The 22,129-nt window shown below is 48.3% G+C and overlaps 2 non-coding genes and 1 pseudogene across 3 annotated transcripts; all 3 read right to left on the reverse strand.

Annotated features, from left to right (window-relative positions):
• Positions 1-781: 781 nt before the first annotated feature.
• Positions 782-4,052, reverse strand: LOC147602486 (uncharacterized; annotated as a pseudogene). Its single transcript, XR_015265800.1, has one exon. The product of XR_015265800.1 is annotated as an uncharacterized LOC147602486 (transcript).
• A 10,069-nt stretch (positions 4,053-14,121) lies between these two features.
• TRNAR-UCU (transfer RNA arginine (anticodon UCU)) lies at positions 14,122-14,195 on the reverse strand. The gene has a single exon. It is a non-coding gene; the product is annotated as a tRNA-Arg (tRNA).
• Positions 14,196-20,927: 6,732 nt separating this feature from the next.
• Positions 20,928-21,001, reverse strand: TRNAD-GUC (transfer RNA aspartic acid (anticodon GUC)). Its single transcript has one exon. It is a non-coding gene; the product is annotated as a tRNA-Asp (tRNA).
• Positions 21,002-22,129: the final 1,128 nt, after the last annotated feature.

Below are 22,129 nucleotides of genomic sequence, written 5' to 3' on the forward strand. Positions count from 1 at the left end.
CAGTGGGATCACTACGAATGAAGGCCCTCTGCGGTCAATCGGAGAGGTGGGGAACCTTTTCCGTAGTGGAAGGACTAGAAGAGGCTCAGTGTTTTGGATAGTTGTAGGCGAGAACCCTCGAATAGGCCTTTCTCACCAATCGCTACGAGTGAGAGTACCTTTTACCGTAAATAGAAAATGGGCGAAACACTTCAGGACTGCACCCCGGCTAACAAATAAGTACTAGTGTAAACTAATAAACTAGTGTAATTGAGAAATAAGTACTAGTGTAAAGTAATGAACTAGTGTGAACTAATGAACTAGTGTAACATAGCGTGATTAGCCGCGATGTGATCCTCGCATGATTAGCCGACACATGATGTGATATTCGGTAAGTAAGTAATTCCTTCCCTGTGCCGGATGTGATTTGACCAAGTGCCTAAAAGAATGGCTACGTGTAACCCTTGGTGTTTCCCTTCGATGGGTGTTGGTAGCGTAGCCCCGCCGTATAACAAATAGCTATTCATAAAGCGTGTGTCTTATGCGGAGAAATTGGGTCTATAGATAGAGCTGAAACGCTGCGAACCAGATATCCACGGAAGGTAAACTTCTGTTTTGTTTTACCTCTAGGTTCAATTAAAAGGAACTATAACTAAAGGGAGTTTAGAGGCCATATGAATCTCTTCTAGGATCAAAAATGACTTGATTGAATTTAAGAGAATTTTCCATGTTGCACCAAGTTACTTACGGAAGTATGCATACACTCCAGGAACACTTCGGGGTAAACACCCATCCGAATGGGTAGGGTCGAGGGTTCGGCATTCAGGCCGTAACATTAGTTAAGCAGAACAAAAAAAAGATTTTTCCTCTGTTCACCCTAAATGCTACGCATGGTAAAGTGCTCTCCGAACCGAGCTGGATAGTCTCCTCTCACTCGGCTCACCAACCTGAACTTTCATTGTTACGGTTTCAGATATTCAAACCGCAATTGGATGGTTCCCAGCTTTTCGTATGGGGGTTCTCATACGGCATAAGTGACAGAGTGGTATTTGTTTCCTTCTTGCCGTAATCACCATTTGTTCGACGAAATCGCCCGAGGTCGAGTGCCCGGTACGTGGTACGCCTGCGGCCCTCGGCTCCGTCACAAGCGGCGCATACGTCCCGTAAGGCGCTGTTCGGCCACGATCTGATCTCCATTGTAGTTTTCTTCATGGATCCGGCACTTGCTAGGCCTGTATCGGATCTGGTACCCAATTCCTTGACAGTGGCTTTACGTCCGGTCGTGGTGTGTTCACAATTCGTACAAACGGAACGTCTGGCATCGATCGCTTCTACAAGATCACCGGGCCTCTGCCGCCCAATCTCGTATGTGATGGTCGGTGGCCCTAATATCGATAGGCTTCGCTCCCTCTAGGGGCCGGTCCTCGCTCGCCAGCGGTTGCGGACGCTTCGCTAATCAATCTACAGTTCGATTTAGCGGCAAGAACGAAAGCCGGTAAGTGCCGTAGTGTAAGAGAAAGATACCCTGATGATACTTTGTCGCCCGTTTCCAGCGAGGTGGTGGCGATTGGGATACGCTACGGGGAATAGACGCGACTCCCGATTCTCTGAAAAGAAAAGGTGGATTTTGGAAATATTCGAGGAAGTTGGGCTTTGGATCCTTATCATAAAACCCTCATTCTTTATCACAAAACCCTCCTTCTTTACCTTTCTTCTTTCACGAATTTCGTTCCCTTTCATGACCCTTTGTTCTACCACATCCCCCCCATTCCACGAACTTTTGTTCCTTTCACTCCCGGAGTGGGCGCGAAGCTTTCCCGGCTTTACAGGTTTCGACTAGGGAAGTCTTTATATGACCTTCAAATTTTTGGGTATCTCTCGCACACTTCCTTTTACAAACCTCAGGCTGTAAGTCACTTTCGAGAGTCTGTCCAAGAAGGCCTGGCTTTCCGTGATCGATACTATCGCGTTTACCGATACCTTCCCTCATGCACTAAACGGTACCACGGAGATCTCTACGTACTTGTCTTAGACAAGTATGCTGAGACCTTCCCAGCCCAAACCCGTGGAAGCAACAAAGGCTGCAGGGCGAAGCAGATTGCTCCGAGAAGGGTTCGCACCTGCGGCCTGTACAAGTCTGTCTTGGAATTATGGTATGCCCTTTGGCATAGCGGCAAGCGCCTACCGCTAGGTTTGGGAATGCAAGGGCGAGGGATCCCGCTATGCCTTGCGGCCCGATACGACGGAATCGAGGCCTTCACGCAGGTCCAGTATTTTCACAGAGATGCCGTCTATAGTGGTTCCCCCGAGCCCAGCCCTTGGTCGTCATTGACCCAGGATTAGGTGCTAGTCTTTCATAGGCAGCAATCCATCATAGATCTATGTCCCATCGAAATGGTCTTTCGACCTTCGTTCGATCTCGACAGCTTAGATCCCATAAGACACGTAGTTGTTGTTCCATTGTCAAAGCCTCGGGCTTTAATCCATCCGGACCTGGAGTCAATTCTCTCGTGTCATTCAAGTGTGCAACGTCCATCAATGATGGTTCATTAATGTCCATTGATTTAGACTCCTTCTCCGCCACCTTATACAAATAAGATCGATAGGGGTCGGGCCTTTCATTTGAGGGCCCCTGTTCCCCAGCCCTCACAACGAACCACCGTACGGAAGCCTTTCGACTCGTACGGCTCGCCCTCCCAGATCTGGACTCTGGGCATTACGGTCGCTGCAGTCAGGTCTTTACCCGTTGTTCTGCCACTGAAAAACGGAATAGGTATGCCCAGTCTAGCTTGCGTGTGGAGTGGCGTACAGATTTGTTAAGAAAGTGTCCGTTGCCTTGGTAGGGAACAGTACAATCCTGGACTGGCCCTCTTCGTATTAACCGCTTAGGTCTATGTCACTACGAGGCCTCTGAACTCTTCAAGGACGCCGTCATGGGGATGGTTGGCCCCGACTCTCGAAACTACTAGGTTTTCCTTTTTAGCGAGAGCTATGCGGCCCTTGCTTTTCATGCGGAAAAAAGAAACCTTGCCGAAGTAAGCTCAGCAGTCAGCCTACGGGCGCACGGTAAGGTGTTTGGCTTTTGCCGGATCTATAGAGATACTACGAGTCCCCCGTCCCAGATTCCCGAATCCGCGGTTATCTAGTTCGCCGGTACTACCAAAAACTCTGATGCTTACGTTACTAACGTAAGATTCCGAACTAGTAGTGTCAGTCCGAGCGGAAAACCCAGTTGTGCTTTTAGCATCGGCTCCGTATCGAAGTTGGAAACTCCCCGTGCCCTGCCATAAATGCTTGGAGTCCATATTATGGTGGAGATAACGCTGTGATATGATCGATTGCTCAATAACCTGACCGAGCGCGTTCGAGTCATTGGCTCGTCCAACCTCGCATTCATGAGTAACCCATTCAACTGTCCTTTGGAGACACGGTCGAAAAGTGAGGGCCGAAAGTGGCCTCGCTCTTTCCTTTCGCAACAGGCTATGTTCCCTACTGAGGTAAGTTGCCTCCGTCTCATCGCGAGCACCTACAATGTTGTGATTACATTGTTTAGTAATACATTTACTTGGTGGTTTAACGGTCGCCTCTCCAGGAATGGAAGGTAAAAATGTTGGAACTTCTCTTCTATTCAAATCGGAGAATTTATGGAGGAATTTGGGTTTCGAATTCCCAAAAACCACACGATTATATGGCCAAAGAGGATAGGCTGCGCCTAAAATCATCCCAAGTGCCGCCGATGTGGCCACTAAGCTATTTTTTTAAAAAGCTCCCACTAGAATAGGAAATTCCCCGATGGAGCTGCTAGTGCCGGGTAAACTCATATTAGCTGGAGTAGAAAGTAATGGAATGGTGGAGAAATTTGGCATGGTGCTTGCTGGACCTCCGTAATACCTAACAGGTCAAGTCTTATATCAGTCGTATGGAGCACCAACGCATGAGGAAGGGGCTAAAAGAACCGGTCCATGACTTGACGTGGGCAAAATGCTACCTTCAATTCCCTGTATGTTTGATAGAGTGAAATCTTCCCCCCTTAATCGGAGTACGCCGATTCCTCCCCGAACCGTACGAGATAGTTACCTATCATACGGCTCTCTAACTCCACTTATTGGGTTGTTCTGCTTCCAATTGATGGTAGTACCCGAGATCTGCGGAATGAACCCCCGCTCGGGTGACACTTTGAACATAAAGCCGCCCGCTTTCTATCCATGGTTGGCATGTATCCTTCCGAAATATTTCCGACTTGAATCCGTCGTAGCCCCCTAGAGAGAGAAAGCGTGTAGCGCTTTCCCGGGGCCGGAGGCCCATATTCTGAACCGAAGGTTCTCCAGAAAACCTACTTTTTCCCTTCTGCCTCTTCCCGAAAATAAAGGGCGGAAGTTGGATTCTTTCCCTCCGCACGCATATGTGAATCTCCCGCATTAACCGGTTTGGATGAAATTGAAAACAAACTTTCTCGTCTCGAATAATTATTCGTACAATGCCACACGATACACCATGGTTCATCGCGTTGAAAAACAGGCTGGCTGGCTAAAGTCACCTTCTATGTACCATTGGGTACTCCAAAGGGAAAGGTGCTCCCGATGATGCGTAAGGCTTTATGTGGACTTACTAAATGAAGGGTCTGGAACCGGATGCAATGACGGCGTATCCCGAAAGCCTCTAACTCGAATAGGATTGTGCCGTCAATGGCCTTCCTATCAGGAGGGAGGGGAGGGCCGGGTGTCCGCAATCCTGTATTTTGGCTTACTCTTGGGTGGACAGTAACCCATGAACCTATGTTACACGGAAAGCCGGTAATACTGTGGCATGTAGTTCTATTGCTGTTACGAGGGCTGGAAACCCAAAGGTTCGCACAAGTATCAATCCCATTCTGTGTGGTGGCAGACACATCCGCTAGGGGATCCGTGGAGATTGGCTCCGCGCGCAAATGGCGTGGAGTAAGATCTGCGAGGGTCATGCAGATACATAGGCCCCTTCCCTTCCGCCGAATCGTTCAGCGCTTTCCGTTCGCACGGTCCTTTAGTGGGAGTTGGGCAGGTACTATGGGCTTCTGACTTCCAGCTACGCGCCGCGCGCCCCTCGCAAAGCGAATGGAGGCTGATAGTATTTTGAACGCGTTCAAAATACTGAAAATCTTTCCTCCTGGCAAGGGGAAAGTATATACATATACATCGAAATAAAAAGAGACATTTATGTGTGGATTCTATCCATATCTTCGCGTTCCTCCAAAACCTCTCTTATCTGGGCACAGCGCCCAAGGGTTCACGAAAAGGAACGCATAGCGTTCAGAATACTAACGCGCAGCGGAGTTGGACCGCTTGCGGGTTGGCGACATGAATAAAGAGAAGAACTTCATTCGTGAAAGAATGAATGAAGGGTTCGCCGCTCAGCTGAATCTCGCCGGTGTCACCTATAGGCTGCGACGCCTAGAGTTGTCGTTTGTGCACCCCATCCGTCCCCAATGAAATGAGTAATCCACTCCCCTGCCAATTGTGGCCTTAGCACTTAGTCTCGATGGCTGGCGGGGAGTGTAACAGCTTACGTTCGCGCGTCTTCCCACGCGTGCTGGACACGTGTTAGCTGTAGGAAGTATTGTTCCGGAAACGACTCCAATTCGCCAATTCAGGCTCGACTCGCTTGACGTTAGCGGACTCGCAGGATACTATCGGGCAATCCGGGAAGATGGCGGGGATAGAAGAGAATGCGTTAAGGCGCGTTGTGAACTTTGAGTTTTCCTCTCCGAGCCCAGAGAACGCTATGCCTTTTTCAGGGGCTTTAGCCACTCAACCGAAGGGAAGAGGGTAAACTGATTCTTACTCCGTAGAGCCAATAAAGTGCTGCGCATTTTCGTTCGTAGAGCTAGCGAAGTCCCCTCACCTACTCCACCCTCCTTGCCTTTTGAGGAGAAAAGCAGAAAATGAAACAACGTATTTTCTCCTCTAAGGCCCCGCATCCAGCACAAGTACTTCCTGCTAAATTCAATCAAGCTGCTTCTACGACATGCTACGCTTTCTGCCCTATGGTTAGGAGGTTAATTGGTCGCACGCCCGGCATACAGGTTTTGGCCTTGTGTGTTCATAACTATAGGTGACCTTACGGCCGCCCGACTAGACATACCAATAGTTACAAAATTCATATAGGCTACTAAAGGGTAGGCAATAATCTTTTTCAGATCGATTTATCTTATGGTAGTCAGGAGAGTGTATATAATGGCAATCACGCTTGGAGTATAAATAAAAGGAGTGAAATAAAGTGTCGCTCCGGGAAACATGGGTACAGAAAATCTTAAAAAACCATAGGTTCCCAATTTTGAAAGAATTCCTGCCAAGATTACAGATCCAGCTGTAAGTACCTCTACATGAGCTTCGGGTAACCGAATATGAACTGATACCATAGGCACTTTTACAGGGAAAGAAGCAAGAAAGGCGAGCCATGGCAAGATTTAGCGCCATTCACTAAACTCTGTGGTTAATGATATATGCAAATCGATAGTTCCCGTCTAAAAAAAAATCAATAAGATAGCTAAGAGCATGAAGACAGATCCAGGCGGGGTATGTGAGAGAAACTAATGTGCCGCTCGTATTTTTCTTTGTCTAGAACCCCGTACCCCTATAGTAATAGGAGAGTCAAGGATAGGTCCCCCGCTTTATCGCCCCACGAAGGGCGGTAAGTCAAGAAAAGGCGGGTACCCAATCCCTTCCCAAAGAACCGTACGTGATACTCCCGCATCATACGGCTCCGTCTCGAGATAGCTGATGAGTCGGCCCTTGCCATTCCTTCACGACAACTGTTTCCGCCCCAAACTTTATTTCATTGGCATGGATATCTTGGTGGTGTTCAGCGGTTCACCTAAATTGTTCGCGAAGCGAACAATGGGATCTGCTTGCAGTCCAGAGAGGGCCTGTAGGGCTCTTAAGCCTCGCAAGCGCTCCCCTTTCTTATAGAGAACCGATATATCTCATGTATGTGCGTATATATATATCATCGAACGCGTGTCGGACCAGCTTGCGCATGCGGTGCGTCTGAAGCTGGAGGACCGGTTGTGGGTCTCAGCAAGCTTCCTCGCATCCGACGCGTTGTATTCTTGAAATGCGCGTCCGCGCTTCGCGTTCCCGCCTTCGCCCCGGCTGAAAGCCGATTTCGTGCTGATAAGCACTTTATCCCGGGACCTTTACCACGCGAAATGGCCGGGAACTCCGAGAACGCAATTTATCCCATTGCGCTTCTCAGGCAGGCAATTTGGGCCCGCGGCCCGACCTCTCCGCTGGGGCGATGCCCAGTGGAAAGCAAGCCGTCAGCATGTCGCTTCGCGCCCTATTTATTCAGTCCAGATCCTTTTTGTCCGTGGGACAGATAATAAGCAAGCGACGTGTCGGTTACACACACGGCTTTGCCTTCTGGCTTTACGTTTACGCCCTGATTCGCGCGCGGCTAGGGGCGTTTCCTCGTCGTCTAGCCCCAGTCATCGTAGGTTGTTCCGATCGACCATATTCTTGTACTCCGGATCCTCTCGGCTCTCCGACGTTTTGCTCCCTAGCCGAATCTTCGCGATCTGGCTTATGGAGGTAGATGCTATATAGTAGGGGCGATAGGACGCTTTCCTTTCGCTTTGGGTCCGCCCGCCCCTCTCTAACTAGAGTCCAGCCTCTGTGTACTGGATTGAAAAACCCCGTGTCGTCAGTCCCCTTCTCTAATATGGAAATTAGGCGGTGCCGATCGATCATATCATAGCACTTCCGGCAAGTCAGATTCAGTACAGAATAGATATCCATCTATCTATCTATCTATCTATTCGATTACTTGTCTTATGGCCTCTTAACTTACGGCCTTGGCGCTATTACTGCGAGCGGTCCGAGCTCTCCCGGCTTATTTGGCTTGGGGACGCCGGGCCTGAACCCGTACGCACTTGTACGGAGGTGCGGTGAGGACCTCCCCTTCAAACGTCCGTCCCAATTTCGTTCTTTTTTTTTGAATCAAACGTCGTTTTCCTTTCTGAGCCCTCCGGGTTTCGGAATTACCCAGCTCGGATTTGATTCCGGCTGCCAAGAGCAGTCTTTTGCCCGTAACTACACTGAACGGGTCGGTCTTCTATTTTGTTTCAGCGACTTCTCCTACAGCCGGCTTCCTGAAACCGACCTGCCAGGCTTTCTCTCGAGACCAGGACGATTATCCCTGTCAACTCAATCGGTAGCTGACGAGTCTACGTCCATCCCCGGGCGTCGGGTACAATCTATTTCCCCGCCACCCTTGTAGCCGTCACCCGGAATCCGCGCAAGTGTGTCCGCACCCCCTAGACTTGACGAAAAAGGTTTTTTCGCAGCTAAACTCCTCCACCCGGGAGCACCCTTTTCTGCATGTCCGTACAATACTCGAGTAGGCGGGGCGAAGTCTCGCGAGGTACCCATTCAGCAGAAGACTCCCCGCCAATTCCAAATAGGTCATCTGACGGATTCAACGAAAAATGCTATGCTTACACACAAGACTACCCTTCACCGAAAGCTTCGCGGGGACTATCCAAATTCGACCCTAGCCCGCCCGGAGAGGTTTACTGCACAAGGCTCCTGCCCGCAGAGGGCCTTATCCCAGCGAATATCAGAAGCTCAGCTCCGCACGACATAAAGATTGACACGCTTTCGAAAAAAACATGAAGGAGTGAAGTATCCGGCATGCGAGACACAGCGATCGTAAAAGATTCACCAATTGAAAATGCTATTATATACTCTTTCTTAAAACCTTCGATACTGGACCAACCTACTAAAATGCGAATGGGAATTGAAGACATGGTCGAGACTGCTAAAGATAAGAGAGTACCATCTATACCTATAATGAAATTGATGTTTGAATGGGGAAGCCATCGAATAGTTTCCACAAATTAAAATTTGGCTGTGGAATTATCGGATCATGTCCGAGAAACCGAAAAATACAAGAAAGTCGTCAAAAAAGCGCACAGACCAGTGATTCATATCCGTCGTATTCCGAAATCGAGAGAAACCGAAGGAATAATGCTTCCCAACAGAGAACATAGGGTGAGACCACTGAGATGGGATTCCGCTAATAACATCATCTTCTAAGTCTGTTCGGTTTTTTCCCTTTTTCTCTCTTCTCCATATGCATGGGAGTTAAAGGTCCTTCAAGTCGACTAAAAGAAAAGGTACAATCTGTGTCTTATCCTCGGTGCTTTATACCCAGGGCAGTCTCCAGCATTCATGGCAGTTCCTAGCCCGAGAAGTCGTCAAGTGTTTAGACCTGGAGACACAAGTCCCGGCTGACCTGACTATAAACTGCGGAAAGGGAAATTGAGTAAATAGATTGGGACTGAAGGTCCCGGCGGTTCCGGCCGGTCATGTGTCCCCGCGGAATTAAAGAGATGAAAGAACGGTGATCGCTCTGGATTCCGGGGAACAGTTTGTTGATCCAGATCTATTTACTCAATTTTTTTCAATTCAACACATTTAAAAAACAAAAATAAATAAATAATAAAAAAACAATAAATTCAACACATTTAAAAAACAAAAATAAATAAATAATAAAAAAACAAGAAAGAAAAAAAGTGGGTGCAAAATACTCATGCTTCCGCTCCTGGTTCAACCGCACCTAATGCAGCGGTAGGTACTAGCTTAACCTGGGGGGGTAGCGACTTAGTAGCAGTAGCTGGCAAAGTTGCTTTAGCACCAATCCCATTAGGTACTGCAGATTTCTTGGTACACCATATTCATGCATTTACAATTCATGTTACTGTATTAATATCACCGAAGGGTGTTCTGTTTGCACGCAGCTCTCGCCTAATACCCGATAAAGCAAATCTTGGTTTTCGTTTTCCTTGCGACGGGCCCGGTAGAGGAGGTACCTGCCAGGTATCTGCTTGGGATCACGTTTTCTTAGGGTTGTTCTGGATGTACAATTCCATCTCAGTAGTTCTATTTCACTTCAGTTGGAAGATGCAATCCGATGTACGGGGTAGTATAAGTGAACAGGGAGCAGTGAACCATATCACTGGGGGAAATTTTGCGCAGAGTTCAACAACTATTAATGGATGGCTACGTGACTTCTTGTGGGCACAGGCTTCCCAAGTCATTCAATCATATGGGTCCGAGGTTGACAAGTTTGTTAATGGAGAGGGAGAGGTTACTGGGGAGCGCTCCGAGGTTACTGTGACCGGAGAGCGCTCCGTAGATTCTAACCGGCTCGTTTCCCAAGTATTCGCAGAGTCTGTGTTTCTCGGGGTATTCGCTGAGTCTGTGTTTCTCGCCTCTGCATCCTCCTCATCCTCATCATCACTCGACAATATATTGTCAACAATCACACTCATTATTTGGCGCAATCTCCATAAGACACGATTTAGACCATATGCATTAATATGAGGTCTTATTAGGGAATAGATTTGATCCGAGTCCGTATCATCGGTCTGAGTAGATATTGAAGTTGTTTCCACTACAATTTGAGTTGATGCTGGGGTAGTTTCCAATAGAGGAGTTTGAGTAGACCTTTCATTAGGCAGAACCTCAGATCCAGCAGCAGGTGCTGAAGATCCATCAGCAGGTGCTGAATTCTGACTATGACTCTGACGAAATACCCACTGTAGAGTGATAAGGTAAACTAGACCCTTTAACATGGCCGTCATCCTACTATCCATCTGATCAACTCTACTATGCATTTGCATTAGTTCACGTGTAACTTCTCCCGTTTGTTCCAGCTGCTGCCGGGCTGCATTCCCCGCTTCTACAAGATCTAAAAGAATTCCCTCCGCAGAGCTATTTTGGACCTCAGACCTAAATGTTAAGGTATTAATATGTGCTAATAGATTATCTCTGAAGGAAGTATGTTCGGAGTTGACGTTTCTAATCCCTTCAGACAACGTAGCATTAAACGAATTCATATCGTCTGGAGATATGGGCGAGAATCCTTTTAGATAGTACAATATTGCTAGCCCCGCTAGTCCTACAATCATAACGCAACCCCATAACTTTTTGCTAGAATACCATGCGGCATTATCATTAGATGGTGTCAAGGGCACGTCTGACTTATCAGTATCAGCAGAGTCCTGCGAGGTTCTCTCATCGTCGAGCTGATTATTCGGATTAGTCTTATCTGAGTCTAACCTAACCTCGCTAAGGAAAAGGATTAAAGGGAATGTTATCATCACCTGTAGAAACAATTTGGCTATCTCCAAAGGATTCTTCATCTTTCTGTAATTCAATGCATACGCTGATGCTAATACCGCGTAGTAGCTTAGTAACACCAATTTGTAGCTATTATTCGATGTTGTTATTTTATCCAGTAATCTGGATCCGTCTATAATGAATTGTGAATTTAATGGCATAATACTACACAGTATTCCTATAGGGGATAGGCTAGCCAGTAATATCAATACCTTTCTGTTGGGATTATCCATAATATTCTTGAAACTAGTCAGCATACTTGAACTTGATGGTAGTTCTGAAGGGTCCGATTGTTGACCGTTAAGATGAGGATGGTCTGCTTGTGACTTTGATGGTAGGTCAAACGATGGCAACTTCGACGGTAGGTCCTGTTGAAGAGGAGGGTCTGATGGCAACAAAACCGGTAGATCCTGTGGGGGGTCTGATGGCGTGTTTGATTGCGTGCTTGATGGCGACACAAGCTGATCTTTACTCTCTGCATTGGGGGCTGAAGGCGATTTGCCCTCAGCAGATTCTGGCAAAGAAACATTCTCCGAAGGCGTAGGCACAAACTTATCCGGGGATGAAGGATTTTCAATATCAGAGGTTTAGTCCAATTGACTGGATAATCGTATTCCAGTATTCCAGCACCAATCATTTGCTTTAATGAAGAAATGGGTGCTTCGTGATTGAAATTCAATGCGTAGGATTTGCTGCTTAAGCCCCGGCAAAACTGAATGTGCGAATAAACCAATATAGATGTAGAGGGTCTCCGAAACATTAAATTGGATATAACTCCCTTTCGCTTATGGTTACGCATAGAATGAGGCGGTGAAAACAATAGGCAACTAACGTGAGAATGTTGAATCATCGTAGCATTAGAATAAAAACGGTAATTGTAGCAGTGTGAAAGATTTATCATGATTGAAGTGCATCGTGTTTTAAAATATATACCTTATACGGCTTTCATGCCTAAATAAATACCCAGACAGAAAGGGTGTTCATGCCTAAAAATAGCCCCGGACAGATCGGGATGTCATGCCTAAATAGAAACCCTGGCAGATAGGGCTGTCATGCCTAAATAAAATAGAAACCCTGGCAGATAGGGCTGTCATGCCCACGATAACTCCTCGGGCAGATAAGGGGTCATTTCTGGTGGTTGCCTCAGATTGCACGCACTTAGCCGTCTTCTTGATCTACCGCTTTTCCCTTGTATCAACCTCTGTAGAGCGGTACAATGACAGGAATAGCTCTTCCCATATGTCAACCTCCGTATGGCGGTACAACGACGGGAATAGCTCTTCCAATGAGGCTTTTACGAGGGAGTCACCTTGGCTTGGGGAAAGCCCATAACAGAATGTCGATTTCGGGCCGCTTCTCTAGGGAAAGGTATTCCAAATAGCCTCTAATTCTATGTAATGAAATGCCTCTGTTCATCCTTCAATGATAGGAGCAGGTCCGAAGAAGGATCCTAGAGTGTACAGGGTTGAGCTAAGAAGGTCTCTCAACGCCTCCCTCTCTTCCATCGAAGTCTCTTTTCAGAAACTCGCCGTTAGCGAGGGAGGGGAAAGGGGAACAAGCACACTTGGAGAGCGCAGTACGACAGAGAGTTGTATGCTGCGTCCGGAAAGGATGAGTCGCTTCTGAGAAAGAATCTATTAATTCTCCATTCTGATGAGATAATAATAGGAATGGTGTAGGTGCGATTATTCACTTCACGGGCGAGGTCTCTGGTTCAAGTCCAGGATGGCCCAGCTGCGCCAAGGGGAATCGGGAGAAGCATCTGATCAGTTCACGTATGCTTTACTTGGCCCGAGCACAGGGGATATAGCTCAGTTGGTAGAGCGCCGCCCTTGCAAGTGGGTCGTTGCGCTTACGGGTTGGGTGCCTAATTGTTTAGGCGGTAATGATAGTATCTCCCCGATGGCTAACTCTTCCCCAAGAATGGGGAGGAGGACCGAAACATGCCACTGAGAGACTCTACTGGGACAAAGATGAGCTGTCGTGTAGGGCGGGGTGGGATGGGTGGTTGGTTAGATCCATTATGGGTCGTACATGGACGATAGTTGGAGTCGGCGGCTCTCCCGGGGCTACCTCATCCGGATCCCTGGGGAAGAGAATCGAGCTGGCCCTTGCGAACAGAACAGCCTGATGGACTATCTCTCTTCAACTCCCTGAGCACGCACGCCCAGGAAATGTGTTCCTCCCACCATTTCGAGATCCTCTTCTAGCTGCTGATCCGATCTCAAGCCCCAACCACATTTTCCGATCTATCGATCAGTAATATGGTTTGACGGGTTCATGTATCAAAATAAACCCTAATCTTGGCTCAGAAAGTCGAAGCGGGAAGTGGCCGAATGAAAAAAGCGTTTGATTTCAGTAAATCCGCTGAATTTCGAAAGAGAGATTCGAATCGTACCTCCCTTAATGCCAAAGTATACTTCGTATTCAAGAAGGAAAAGCGAAGTGCAACGAGTTTAATGGCGCTCGACCCTTCATGCGATTAGGAAATTCCACGGCAATGGTCCCGCGAGTTCGAAAAGTTACCACCGGAATGGCCAGCCCAATTGCGGATTCCGCAACTGCCACCGTTAACACTAGTGAAGCGAATGATTAACCCATCATATCATCCGAATAGACAGAAAATACCGGAAAGTTCAAATTGACAGCCAATGGCATTGACTCAATTAGCGTCGGCATAATAGTAATATTTCTTCTATTCGAGAGAATTCCCCGAATACCTGAAAGAGAGAGAATCATAGAAAATGTCAAATATTTGACCAGATCCGTAAGAAAAAGTCTTTCTTCGTTTCATAAAAATGCGCTGAGCATTGGTTCTTGGTAATCATGGCTGTTTAAGAAGTGAAGGGAGGGCGAGTAACCCCATATACCACTATAGCGAAAAGTGACCGAAGCATGATGCAGGTTCGGTTGAAAGGAAGAACCCTAAGCCCTGAACAAGGGCAAAGCATTCCCGTAGGTATATGATCTAATGTGCACTTTCCGCATCCTACAGGACTTGAACCTGTGACCTTCAACTTAGAAGGTTGTTGCTCTATCCGACTGAGCTAAGGATGCTGTGCATTACAAACACTTCTAGTAGAGAGAGAATGATAGAACCGAAAGTTATGGGTTTTTCAGTGTGGTCAACGTGGCGATAATGACCGAAAGGAGGGTGGAAACTCCCTCACAAGTTCCCCCCGTGGCCCTTCCTTCCCCGGGGTCCACTCCCTCCTGGAGTTTGCAGAGAGGAAAATGGCTTGCTTTTCAGTGTAGTCAGGTAAAACTTGCTTGCCTTAAAGTTATTCTGTTTCGAAGGGCATGACAAATGCATAGGCTCCTTCCCTTCTACTTGGCATTCGCCAAGTGCTTCCCGGTTCCTAAAAGGTAGGCAGGTGGTATGGGCCCTCTGACTTCTCTCCGGGGCTTTCCTCCCTCGAAGATCTCGCCGGTGTTACCTGCGGATGGTTGGGACCATAATAAGATAAGAGTTGAAAGGTCCCACGTTTTTTGCCGGGATGTCGTTCAGTCTTCCGTCCCCAATAGATAGGTAATCCGCTCTCTGTAAACGAAAGGAGGGAGAAGTGGCACTCGGGCCTGACCATGATGTGCCTATAGCAGGCAGGGAGCATATCCGCGTCTATCTGGCAACACGTTGAATAGGGCATGGTCACCCGAAAAAGACTCCGATTTGCCAGCTTTCGGAAGGAAAAAGGTTATGGATACGAGAAAGAAGAAACCGCAACCGCAGCCCTGGATGATTCTTCCTGAAGTAAGTTCTAAAGAATGCCCTAACCAGATCGATTTATCCATTTCACGTAATTTGGTCGGTTACGTGTTTTTCATAGCACCTTTCATGTCGTGCCACATAAAGATGGATTACCTAAAATCAGTTGAATTCCTAAATCATGAAAACAACTTTCACACGACGGCATCGGACGGGGCAAATCCTCCATCCAGGAAGAACAGGATGTGGTTCCCAAAGAATGCTTTGACACCAGTGTTTCCTTCCTGTACTCCAGTGCTTTCGGAGCATCCTAATGGTTACACAAAATGGTCAAAACCTTAAAGACGAAGGGATTGTTAGAAACGAATACTTCCCACACGTGTCCTCTAGGAGAGATTAGTTTCCCATGAGTGCCTAAAGAATAGACAATCGACACTTTCTTTTTCAACGAAGGGAGTCCTTCATATTCCTATAGCCCTTTTTATTTAGCTTTCCCTTGCTACACCGTCGCCGTTGCTGTTCTTAACCCTCTCGTAATGTTACGCGGGCAGGAGCGCACTGAGGTGAAGTAACGGACGGGGGAGCACTATGGTGGGTGGAAGGGGCGGGCCGGTGAGTATCAAGAGCGGATACCATTTTTCTTTTTTTCAAATTTAGCGTTCGGTATAGAAATTTAAGCCGAGCCCAGCCTAGAGGCGGGCGAATGGCAGTGGATAATCTCTCCCTTGTTCCCTTGGGTCGTTAAGTCGGTCAAGACCTACCTCGCCCTCTTGAAAACCCTTTAAAACCATTCCAGCCCTGAAGTGGGATTGACCAACTCCTACTTCCAACGGGGATCGAGTGCACTACTTCACTTCGGTGACCCTGGCCCATCTGATTGATCCAGGTCTGGTCTTGGCGAATAAGGGATCAATCTCCGGGAAGCGATCGATTGGTGAAGAAAGATTGTGAACCCGGTTTGTCAAAGGGTCCCCGACCAACAAAGGTCACAGTCACGTATATATAATCAGATAGCGCCCACGGCCCTCCGCAGGAACAAGAACAAGGAAGCCGGCTGCCTGCCCCCTTCAGTATGCAATAGCCGGCAAGGGTTATCCCCTACGGGACTCGAACCACCCTGTCTTCGACATCAAGAAGTGACGATGTCCGCCACCTCGCCTTTGACGTGCCGGGACTCGGCTTCAACCCATTCCATTCTATATACGATAATTTCTCTGAATCGATGCGAAGACCCCGAGAAGGGGCGTAGGGGCACTCGGGGCCGAGATCGAAATCCCAGGCATGAAGTAGTGGGCAACGAGCTCCCATGCTTAATCACGCGCTGTGATCTTAGCTTCGCTAGGATCACATACTCCCATAACTGATAAGTTGCCGCTGGGATTATGTTTTCAAGAGGAATCTCGAACTCTTGGCTCATATCGTTGTTTCGGAGGGCCCACCAAGCAAGATGGATAGCAATTAGTAACAATGTGGTTCAAAGCCCAGAGCCGCGAGTTCAGGCGTTTATGCGGTTTAGCCAAAATTGGTTAATTCTTGGGATACTTTTGTGCGAACGGGGGAGAGAGATTTAGTTCTCAGAGATTGAGGTAGATGTAGTTTCCAAGGATTAGGGTTTGGGAACGGACGGGAGAGGTAGATGTAGTTTCCAAGGATTAGGGTTTGGGAACGGACGGGACAGGAAACCCTGGGGAAGGCGTTTATTTCATAAGGTTGATCTTGCTTAGTCCCTACGCTTCGCTCCGGCTTTCTGTCCAATTCCAATCCGGGGGTTTTTTGAATCACTGAGGTCCCGGTGCACTCCAAACGAAGCCGAAGGCGTACTTCGCCTTCACAGTTCACGAAGGCCCGCCGACCCACTTTCTTTCCATGGATGTCACCAGCCGCCGCCCCGCTGGTGACATTTCACAAAGCGTTTTAGGGCGAGGGAGCAATAATACTCGCTAAGCGAACCTCGGGGGTCCCCGAACCAGGAAACTAGTCTTACCTATCAAGGGGACTTTCCGACACCGGCAAAATGGCACCGGACCCCGAACGAACGTACCTACCCTGGTGGGGCGGGGCCCCCAACCAACTAACTTCCCCTAGTAAAGAATCATCTTACTGATAGTTTATCAACATGCGAAGCAAGACGAGTTCGTCGGCTTTTGTTTCAGTGGTTCCTCACGATGCCCGAACCTTTCGTATGGGTGTTTGTTGAAGCGGAATTGCAGAATGAACGAGGGCGTGTTGCGTAATCATTTAATTCGTTGAGAAATGGGAAGATGTCAAAGCACGGACTTACTGGATACGACCGCCTGATAGATGCCCGAGACACACGGCGGAGCTGTCACAATGTATTAACATGGTTCTTAAGGTCTCAGCACCCACACTCTTCAAGGGCAAGCGTGGCTTGACACATCTTTATCAACCCAGAAAGACCCCAACGTCACTGCCCAAAATACGCCCCAGTTTTTGCTGCTCACGTCTGGTGTGACATCGTTACGTTAATTCCCTTTTCCAAGTGGAACTTCGTTAGCTAGCCTAGACACCCAACATGAGCTGCCAAGCCACCATTGATTGATTCCAGAGCGTTTTCTTTAGAACCAGAAAATTGAGTAAATAGAATTTTAGGATTTGATGCAGAGAATATTCAGTATTAAGAAGTAGATCTGTGTCTGCAAGAGGTAAACCTGTGTCAACACTAAGAACCTTCTCACTTCAGGATTGCGAGCGAGGCGATCCTAGCAGGGATGCCTGGATTATCGCTGATCGTATCGTATTCTCAAAGCTGCAGCTGTGGTAATCGAGGCTTTGCTTCGTATTCTCGAAGCTGCTGCTTAGCGTTGATCGCTTCTTTAAGGATAATTGAAAGGTGATCGCTTCGCTCAGGCTTCCTTCGGGGAAGCCTTTCGCTACGCTTGCCTTTAGGTCCATTTCCAGAATCCGAGCTTGCACTCATCAATAGATGCAGCCGCGTAACCTCTTGCCGGTGAAAGCGGTTGACCATTAAGCAAGAGCGAGAGATCGACAATCTTGAAAGCGGTTGACCTTGATGCAAGAGAGGGAGAAGTCCATGGCGGAAAACTCGACCGCTTCAGCCAGTCGACCGCTTCAGCCAGTCGACGGGTTTCAGCCACTTCGACGAATGGAGGAGGCAACGATCTGATTCAATCACTAGAAAATACCAAGCCTTCATTCGACCTGGCGGAGAAAGATTCCCCCGGAACCACGACTCAAGCGCAATCACTTGCAGAGCGATCAAGCCAAATCGCAGAGCTGCCGAGACCGGGCATTCGACCAACAGGAACGGGCTTACAAAAAGCAGGCACAGGCTGTAGTCCCTGATCAGAAGCAAGTGAAAAAGACCGGCCATTCTATAACCGAAATTTGAAAGAAAAAGAATAGGCTAGGGACGGGGTCGAACCGTCATTCCAGGATTTGCAGTCCAATACATTGCCATTATGTTACCCAGCCAGCAGAACGTTTTTCCCGCCTCTCATTTAAGGGGGGTGACCCTAGTAAAGGCCACCCGTTGAAATAATCTAAAGCCTTTTCTGCGATGCCATAAAGTGTGAACCAACCTCCGTAATATTTTAAGCAAAATAGTAATTAGTGATTGAGGAAGACCCCTCGGGACTTGTAAAGCCGACCAGCTGCCAACACGACTTGTTTATGCCTATTAAAGAACCTTTTAATGCTAATTCGCGGAAAACTATACAAGACATACGAAATAACTAATATACGAAACGGAAGCGACCAGTGGAAATACGTCAGTTTCTTACTCATGTAAATGAACTATTTCTTGGCAACGGCGACGACTTTTCCGGAGTCTTATTTCGGTTATGGTCGACCAATCGGGTTGGGAGTTCCCTGCCTGACCGCCGATTCAGAACCGCTCGTGACAGTTTCCCGTCATACGGCTCCCCGCATCCCATCGGGTGGGGGTTCCGGAATGCGAGCTCCCCCGCCCTCTTCTGATCGTGACGATGCCCATGCAGCAACTGCCGCAGGTTGTTTCAGCAGCTCGTGCCTCCCGGACGACGTGGAATGATGCGATCCACCTCCACCCATGATGTCCACAGGCGGGAAGAACAATGAGCGCCAAGAACACCTACGCCGTGGTTGGAGTTCTACTTCCTTGTCGCTTTAGCCCTATCGGCTGGCTAGAGCCATTGCTCAGTTTTCTCACGGGCTTGATAACTCCTAGACTCAAATAGAAGACCACAAGACCATCAGCGTATCTGATGAGAGAGGATTGAAACCTCGTATCTTCCCCATTTTCCCTTTGAACGAAGATTTCCTCTATCCGACTCTTAAGCATCAGGATGAATAGTCCGTGAAATGCAGTGTTGGCCAAGGGGAGGAAAGATTACTTCACCTGTTCCGGGAAAGAGGTATTCGCCGAGAAACCGAAATTACTGCTGCTTCTAGCCACGAAGCTACCCGCCTCCTTACCATGGGAGAAGTATCAGGTCCATCGGAAAGCGTCTCGTGACTAATTCGATCAAAAATTGCATCAGCGTCGATTACGTACTCTGGCCCTCCCGTTGATAGATATGTGGATCGCTCTGGTGGCGTCATGGCGAGATCGACCCGAGCGAAAGTAGCTATTGGGTTCGAATCCCGCTTCCGGTTCGCCTTCAGGCCATGGGGGCCTATGCTTGTTCGATCCGATCCCTAGTATTAGGAGTCCCGAGAGGTCTTTATTAGTGGAATCGGGCCATACTTCCACTTCCACTCTCACTTCCGCTTTTGCTTTTACTTTCAGAGGTATGTATATTCAGCAAATCGGATCAGATTGTCTATCCGTGACCTCGCTCGTGAAGGTAATGAGATTATTCGTGAAGCCAGTAAGTGGAGTCCTGAATTAGCTTAGCATGCGAGCTCTTTCGCTATGGAGTAGCTATGTAGTATAGCAATCCCGAGAGTATTCGTAGTTCAGTCGAGTAGTAATAGCTTAGCCGGTGAAAGCAAAGCTATTGCGTATCTCGCTCGGTATTCGTAGTTCAGTCGAACGGGGAGGTTTTGCCATATGTATTCGATACTACATAGCAAAGCTACTCGCTTCGTTCTCTCCAGCCTTTTCGCATGCTGCAAAGACCCGGGAAGGCTAATACCCCGCCGGGAAGGCTAATTTCCTGACTCACAGGATTACTGACTGGACTGGGTAGGTTTATTGACTGAATTAGGTAGGGAAAGCCAGCCCTTTTCGTGGGCGGCATGGTTGAAATTGGCTTGCCAATGCGGTTCACCGACGTTAACCCATTGTCCTGTGTTTTTAATATTAATAGTGACCTGGCCGTTACACCAGGCCGTGTAACCCGCGTTAAGCCATGCAAATTGGAGAGCCGTAGCTAGGCCTTGCAGTTAATCCTAGGGCCACGTGCTAATAGACCTCCATTCGGCGCGGCGTTTGAATGCCTTCCCGCATTGCATTGCATTGCGGAAGCCAACGATAGCACTACGAGGCCGTGAAATCGCCGGAAAGGAAACGAAGTGAACAGAGAACAAATGGGATGGGGGCTTAATGAATTCTCCACCTCAGTTTGGCGTGTAGCCGTGGACACGGGGTGCGAGCTGCAGGAACTCAGAATCATCTACGCAATTTCGTTGCCATGTTCGTTTCTGTCCTAGTGTTAGGAGCCTCGCGTCTGTTCCCCGGGAAAGGAAGCACGCTCAATAAGCTGGAAATACGTGAGGGACGGAGTCACGCAAAGTTCGGTTTCCAGCACGGTAACCTCGAAGAAAGGGGAGCACCTTTGAAGACTTGGACCTCTAGTAGCCCGGCCATTCATAGAGCGACCCCAGCCCTGATTAACTTAACGGTGGAGCCCTTTCGTTGTCCGCGAAGAACATAAGCTCCCGATGGTTCCTCAATCAACGGCATTTCCTCAATCAACGGCAAATTATCACTCAACGAAGGAAGAGGTTTCGGAACCTGTCAAGGAGAACCCAGTTAAAGAGGATTCGGAACCTGTCAAAGAAGAGGAGCCCGTCAAAGAGAAGTGCTCGGAACCTGTCGAAATGCCATCGGCACCTGGCGAAAAGCCATCGGCACCTGTCGAAAAGCCATCGGCACCTGTCGAAACGGAGGCGCCACCCGCCGGGGAAAACGGGATTCGAACCCGCGACTTCTGGCGTGACAGACCAGCACTCTAACCAACTGAGCTATTTCCCCTGCCCTAGAAATGTAGTTAGAAGTAAAAGTAATTTGAGAGGTAGAAGCAAGTTTAATAACCATGACCTTATGAATATAGTTTCGTAAGAGCGTGGCTTCGGTCATTAACCCACTTAAAGGCTGATCGAAAGCTCTCGGGATCAACTCCGATAGGGAATATGGCGAGCATTCACCTAGAGCAACCTTGGGTTAAGGTCCGCGAGTGGACATTCTGCCACCCCACCGAGTGCGCATGGTTGAAATTCACACGTGGCGGGCCAGCGGATTACCGATCCAGCCGATGCCTTCCAGGCCAACGATAGCACTACGAGGCGCCAGTTGCCTTGGATGATAGCTTAAAAGCTTGGTGGTTCGCGCCTTTCATTCGTGATTTGTCAGTCCTAAAGATTGGTTTTGGTTCCCGCTCTGTAGGCATCGATGGCTGCGAAGGGGCGGATGGGTGCGGTATCACGTTCATCAACATGATCTGGCCGAAACATTACAGGTCTACCCTTTCCTTACCTGCCATTCGTCCTTGCATATTTGACTTTGTACTCGCAATCGCTTTGCGCCTTGCCTGCACTGCCCCGGCAACCATGCCAATTCAAGCATTTTATGTAAGGCAGAATGGGGTCAAATCATGATCCGTGATAGATTCTCGAATCGTCGATTTCACGCCAATACGATTGGATTTTAGCCACGGGTATCGAAAGCTTGCTCATTCAGCAGGATTCATCGAGCTGGTCCACATGGTTCCCCACCGCACCGGGTTCAACCTTTGTTACTTCGTGGTATACCCATGGACTAGCCAGTTCTTATTTGGAGGGATGTAATTTCTTGACTGCCGCGGTATCCACTCCTGCCAACAGTTTGGCTCACTCCCTGCTTCTGTTGTGGGGTCCTGAAGCACAAGGAGATTTCACCCGTTGGTGCCGGAGGTTTATGGACCTTCGTCGCTCTTCACGGCTCCTTTGCTCTAATAGGTTTTATGTTACGTCAATTCGAACTTGCTAGGTCCGTACAACTACGCCCCTACAACGCAATAGCTTTCTCCGCTCCGATTGCGGTTTTCGTCTCCGTATTCTTGATTTATCCCTTGGGGCAATCCGGTTGGTTCTTCGCACCCAGTTTCGGTGTAGCAGCTATCTT

Source organism: Cibotium barometz, unplaced genomic scaffold (genome assembly GCF_041138505.1).
Source record: "Cibotium barometz isolate CiBa-2024 unplaced genomic scaffold, ASM4113850v1 ctg539, whole genome shotgun sequence".
NCBI lineage: Eukaryota > Viridiplantae > Streptophyta > Polypodiopsida > Cyatheales > Cibotiaceae > Cibotium > Cibotium barometz.